Source organism: Sycon ciliatum, chromosome 7 (assembly GCF_964019385.1).
Source record: "Sycon ciliatum chromosome 7, ocSycCili1.1, whole genome shotgun sequence".
In the NCBI taxonomy this organism is placed as follows: domain Eukaryota; kingdom Metazoa; phylum Porifera; class Calcarea; order Leucosolenida; family Sycettidae; genus Sycon; species Sycon ciliatum.
In genome coordinates this window covers 6,301,830-6,308,391 of record NC_088649.1, presented here as the reverse complement: position 1 = coordinate 6,308,391, position 6,562 = coordinate 6,301,830, and the positions used below count along the sequence as shown (strand labels likewise).

The 6,562-nt window shown below is 47.1% G+C and overlaps 1 long non-coding RNA gene across 1 annotated transcript; it reads right to left on the bottom strand.

Moving 5' to 3' along the window:
* Positions 1–2,126: 2,126 nt before the first annotated feature.
* Positions 2,127–5,331, bottom strand: LOC135821501 (uncharacterized). Its single transcript, XR_010554381.1, has 3 exons — positions 5,310–5,331; positions 4,865–4,888; positions 2,127–2,652 (listed from the first exon to the last, which is right to left on the bottom strand). It is a non-coding gene; the product is annotated as an uncharacterized LOC135821501 (long non-coding RNA).
* Between the last annotated feature and the right edge of the window lie 1,231 nt (positions 5,332–6,562).

Here is a 6,562-nt window from a genome sequence, read left to right as displayed (position 1 = left end):
ACAGGCAATCCCGAGGCACGGAATCATAGGCTTTCTTGAGGTCTATAAATACAAAAAAGCCTTTGCAGTCGTGCTCAATGGTCTTCTCGAGGAACTGCCGAACACTGAAAACCATATCTGTACAAGATCGGCCACGCCTGAAGCCACACTGAGACTCTGGGAGAAAATCTGCAGCCACGGCCTGGAGACGAGTCTGGATGACGCTCGCCAGAACCTTGCCCACAACATCCAGCAGTGAGATATTATTTATTCCCGTAGCTATGCAGAAGACGTTACTTCAGTAACGTCTGGCGCTAGCCAGGGTCCACACAGCTTTAATTTGGTGTTTGTTTGTTTGTTTGTTTGTTTGTTTGTGTCACGCCTGGCGTTATCCCGTATCTGTCCCGTACCGTTTCGCACAGCTGGCCATTTGCTGGCTCCCGTATCTGTCCCGTACCGTACCGTACCATCAAACACAGCTGGCTACAAACAGCTCGCCACAATATTATGTACATGTATACGACTCCCTGTGTGTTGCAACTGTGCTTGAAGGGGACGGTTGCACTTTTTGTAGCTTCGCTTTATCTGAGTTTTCAGTCGTTCCTCTTACTAGTCTTGCCAAGGGGGTGGCTCTGGGTCCACCAGAGTTGCCCCAGGCGTATTTCTGAATTTGCTGGGGCGAGAGTTCCGCGACGCGGTCGCCAAGGCAGTGTCTTTTCAGTCACGACCGTTGTCGTCCTCGTCTCTCCATTCGCGGTGGTGTAGCTGACCCCCGAATGGTTCCAAACTGCGAAGCTCGGAGGAGTACAGTGGTGGCAGAGGCATGAGCTGTGAGTGGAGACGGTTACTGGAGATGGATGGTGATGCAGGGAGAAGAGTTACGCTGCCTGACGCCGTGTGGGAAATTGTTTGAACCTGCAATTTCAGTTCGAGCGCGGTGGACTTCTAGATGATGTGTCCTCATGGCTGTTTTTCAACGCTTGGCCTATCGCTGATATCCCTGCGTGGGATGTTCTTCCAGTGGAGTCCAGGTGGGACTTCGGGTGCCCACTCTCCATCACCTGGTTGATTGTTTCGGAACTGCAAAAATAATTATTGTTTCCCATTTTGTGCGCATCTCTTGTCATCTCTCTTTTCTATACGTCGCACACCAGATGTACTACTATCGCCGTCTTTCTCTTGCTTTCTCTCCCTGCTTGCTATTTTTTTGTTTCTGTTGCCACTGTCCCTCATCATACCCATGCTTGGGTGGTGGGCGGCGTGACCCGTTAGGGTAGCTGCCAATACAGTACGACTCCCTGATGTATAGAGAGACTTTCTGGAAAGAAATAGGGAGACTAGGAGGAAATGGAATTAGAATGGATGTTAGTTGCCGAATAGGTGATAGGATGCGTCAGCAAAAACATACTTTGGAAGAGAGATCCCGTCGTCTCCAAAATAGGCGTGAACGGGCGAGTCAGCGCCGGTCACAGGAAACGTCGGCAGAGTGATCCCGTCGACTCCAGAACGCGCGTGCTCGGCACAGTCAGCGCCTCTCTCTCTCTCTCTCTCTCTCTCTCTCTCTCCCTCTCTCTCTCTTTCTCTCTCTCTCTCTCTTTCTCTCTCTCTCTTGTTGTTGTTGCTGCTGCTGTGGTGTTGCCGTTGCTGTTGTTGTTGGTCTGTTGTTGTTGTCGCTGTCGCTGTTGTTGTTGCCGTTGCTTTTGTTGTTGTTGTTGGTCATTTTGTAAGAGCTTGGACAGTTCACTTGTCCAGGAAATAAAGCAGACTCTCTCTCTCTCTCTCTCTCTCTCTCTCTCTCTCTCTCTCTTTCTCTCTCTATCTATATCTATCTCTCCTCTCTCATCATGCATGCGTCACACTCTCATGGAAATTTTTATTTTATTTTTTATTTTATAAGATTGCATGCTTCACACTCTCATGTAATATTTCTTTCCTTTCTTCGTCTTTTTGTGAGAGCTTGGACAATCCACTTGTCCAGGCAAGAAGGCAGCAATGCCTGTTCATTGTGGCGAAGTAAAATAAAATATACCAACCAACCAACCTTCCCAGGAAACATTTCCATCAGTTCCCACAACGATGAGCTTAGTAACAAAGCATAGCGTAGGGCCCTGAGGTTCCAAGCTCTCTCGTTATTATTCTCGTATCCGTCCCGAATGAGACTCACGATGGCAGAATTAACTGTGAGCATGTGTGTGTGAGAGTGGGAGAACGAAATGAAAAAGAAAAGAAGAGTCTTGTAATAAAGGTCAAATTTAAGAAGAGCAGTACTAGACTAAATGGCTGAGCAGATGTTACTCCATTGTTTTCTGTCGCGGGCATAGGTGCCGAGATCACGAAGGCAGCTGGGCTTAAAAATGCAGATAGGTGTGATGCGGACGTCTCGCTGGAGACTTGTGGTGAGGCAAGAGCGGGATGCACCTATTCGAAAGGGCTGACTGGTAGCAAGTGAGATACCCCGCCAATTATCACAGCGAGATAAATCCCTTTCTTTGGGATGGGGACCAACGTGGCGTCCACCCACTCCTGCGGGACCACCCCAGCACGCCACACATCGCCAAACAGCTCCACAAGCTTGGCGGTGAGGTCAGGGCCACCCACCCCTCCATGAGCACCTCAGGGAGGATGCCAGAGGCTCCAGCGGACTTGCCGTTCTGTAGGCGGGAGATAGCGCGGCTGACGCACACACGCACACACACACACAAACACACACACACACTTACACACAGGAAAAGCAAAAGTAAAAGAGCACACAGAGATGCTGGACAAAAATTGGCACCTTGAGTCATGCCTCACTCTTTGCATGCTGCTAAACATCCAACTATACAGCAAATGTCCTGGTCATACATGTACATAATAGCAACCACACAAGTAATAACTAATAAGTAATACCAAGAGTAGATAAACAAGAGTAGGCACTTCACCCCATTTTTGAAATCGGGTTTTTTCCAGGTTTATCATCGGTAATCGATGGTGGTGGGTATCACAAGGTCACACAGAAAATTTTATTGAAATCCACAGTGATACCACTCAGATATGAAGGGTTGAAGATAGGCAGTTGCATAAGGCGAAATCAATAAAATTTGTGGCACCAACAGCATCTCCGAAGTATTATCAGTGGATATAGTCACAAAACATCAGAGTGTTTTTTTCAAGCACACATCACTCACTTACACCAACAACCATGTATGGATCGAAACAATACAGATCAAAGTTCAGAATAGTCAAGAATATGGCAATTGTGACCGCAATCACTATAGCAACTCCATAGCAACCCATAGCAACGCCATAGTAACCCATAGTAACAGCTTCAGTTTGCTGTGAAATGAACTGATAACGACATACTGGCAGGCTCCTGCGGGTACTAAAGCGTAAGAGCTATAAAGACATTCTTCTGGCACAAAAACAACAGAGAACTTCCACGTTGTACGCCGTACACAGCAAAGTGGAGGGTAAGTGCGCGCGCGCGCGCGCGCGAATTACTGCACAGGACATTCGTGCCCACAGTCATGCCACTTCAAGTGATTCCAAGTTGGCAAGAAGTTCCTCAGGACCTCTGTTGGTAGCTTCTTTCCATGGTGTGATATCTGCCTCCCTCTCCTTCAACTGCGCCATGCAGCAGTCATGAATTGCCTGCTGGTGAGCTTTGAAATTTCGGCGAAGCGTGCCTGGCTGCGTATATCAAAGCATCCCCTCATCGGAGGGTTTCTCCGGCAGCCACTGTGCCTTTTGATTGTTCGTAAACATCAGTAGGCCTTCCAGCGCAACCGTGTCAAAATTTGGCTCTCAGTACACTTTGAGAATTCGCCCAGGTAGGACGACGCATCGTCGTTCTCCTCCGCCTAAAGCGCATACTTCTCAGTGCCTACGTCCATAATGTCTCCTTGCGCAGCGATGCGCAAACCCTGGTAAACAAGAACTCTACTGTTTCCGAATGGAAAGACGACGCTGACGACGATAAGCAACGTTTCAAACGCGAGCAAACAACAGTTCTTTGTGAAAAAACACTTTGCTGGAAGTATACGTGATCTACAACTCGCAAAAATGTACGCACTATGACGTATGCGGGATCTACCGAAAGCTGAACGTCAGAGCAACACGATGCGCCCAACTATCAGCTTGTACAACGAAGCATAGCGCGTACCTGTGCAGTTTTGCGCATGCACTTGACTGGTGCCACGCAAGTACGCACTCTCACCTTAGCAAATTTTGACAGGTCCTGTCACGTGACTGAAGTGCCTAACAAGAGTGTGCAACTCCGCATCTCTTCTGCACAATCTGCAGATACCCCCGCCCGCGGCGGAATTTTTTTGTTGACGTCACCTTTTTTCAGAAAAACGTGCATTTTGCCGCAGAGCAGTGTGAGAGCACGTGCTGGGCACCGACCTTGTAATGTAAAGCCCAGCCAAGTGCACGAGGTAAAACTTTCCGGAAGACTCTCAGGGCGTGCGTCTTAGAAAAGATTACGTCAATAAAACATTACGCCGCGGGCCAACCCATTCCGGAGTTGCACACTCTTGTTTATCTACTCTTGGTAATACTACTACAATACTGTTGGGCACCGAAGAACAGAGCGCCGAAGAACGGTCAGGCTAAAATTTCACCAATTTTTAAGAACGGTCTAGACTGGATCTTTTTGCAGATAAGGACGGAAACTGCACGCACGCACGCACCCACCCACACAAAGGAATAAGAAAAAGCGTTCAAAGCTGCAAGTGCCTCGTCATTTCATAATAATTAAACGAAAAGACATGCTTCTTATGAACCTGACACAAGAAGACTAACACACACCCAAATCATATCCCTTCCACTGACAACTACTACATGTAATTGTGACCAAGCAGAACAAAACAGATATCAAAGAACCGCACCACTTCTAGTTACTTACCCGTAGTCGTATCACTGCTGAGGTCTGCAAAATTCACCGCAGCCCACAATTTAGCCGATGATGCCAGTCATGGAGCACAAGGAAGAATATGAAAGTCATTGGTAAGCAGCAAACCTTACAACAGCATAATATGCATGCACATGTAAATATGCTTCTGATTTACAGTCGTTGACAAAGAAATGCAGCCTAGAGAGCGTGTGTGGGCAGGCGTGTGTTTACCGCCATATTGTCAGGTGTGTCTTTACACCATAATTAGCAACCATAAGTACAGCTGCAGTGGTGTCTTCGACTTCATTTTTCCGAAACGAAAAGATATGCTTCTTATCAGCTTGACACAAGAAGACAAACACACACCTATATAAGGTCCCTTCCTCTGACAGCTACTAATTGTGACCAAGCAGAACAAGACAGATATCAAAGAACCGCATCACTTCTAGTTACTTACCCGTCGTCTTTCCTCTGAGAACTGCAAAATTCACCGCAGGCCACAATTTAGCCGGTGATTAAAGTCATGGAACACAAAAAGAAGAAGATGAAAGTCATTGCTAAGCAACAAACCTTACAACACTACAATATGTATATACATGTAGGTATGCCTATGACATCGTCGTGGACAAAGAAATCAAACCCGTGAGCCGAAATCAGCGCCAAAGCCCTTACGGCTCCTGTGGTCGTCAGAGAGGTTCTTGGACAGTGCATGATGTACAGTAAAACCTGTAACTAAAGACCACCCTGACTAGCGACCAGTCTGGTACTACAGACCACCGTGACTAGCGACCAGTCTGGTACTACAGACCACCGTGACTAGCGACCAGTCTGGTACTACAGAACACCGTGACAAGCGACCAGTCTGGTACTACAGACCACCCTGACTAGCGACCAGCCTGGTACTACAGACCACTGTGACTAGCGACCAATCTGGTACTACAGACCACTGTGACTAGCGACCAGTCTGGTACTACAGACCACTTTGCTAGGCACGGACAGTCTGACATTCATATTATGGTTGTGCCGTGCAAACCTCTAACCAAGGACCACCTGCCACTAAAGACCGCTTTCTCTGGCCCCAAGCGGTGGTCGTTAGTCACAGGTTTTACTGTAATTAAAATGGATATACAGTCAAACCTCGTCAGGACGAACACTGATAAGGCGAACTTTCCATTAATACAAACTAAGGCTAATCCTATGGTTGACCAGGCATCAATTCAAGTCAAAATTATTCGTTTTCGACGAACGTCTGTACAGCGAACTTTCACGAAGACGAGCTATTTTCAAGTGTGATTTGAACAATGTCAGTGTGGTCATGTACATGTAGTACGAACTTTCGGTTCACAAGCGTGCGCGTGCGCTGGCTGCCTTTTTCTTCTTTTTTTTCAATAGACGAGGCCATATTGTACGTACAGTGCAAATTGTTTTCAAGCGTGTTTTGAACAAATAGTCAGTGTCTTATACGAACTTTCGACACAGTCGTGATTCATTGCACTTTGTCATTGCACTTACCTGTTTCTGGCTTATGGTAAGAATAACATGCTTCCCATGTACCACTCCGCGTCATCGAAATTGTCGCAGTTTGACTTTTGATGTAAAACGCGGTATTTACTCACCAGCACTCGTACCAGAGGCAAGGAATCGGACATAGGCGATAGTCATCAGTGTAGGGTGACGGCAAAGTTCTATTTTCTGTCATTGGAAACTCGA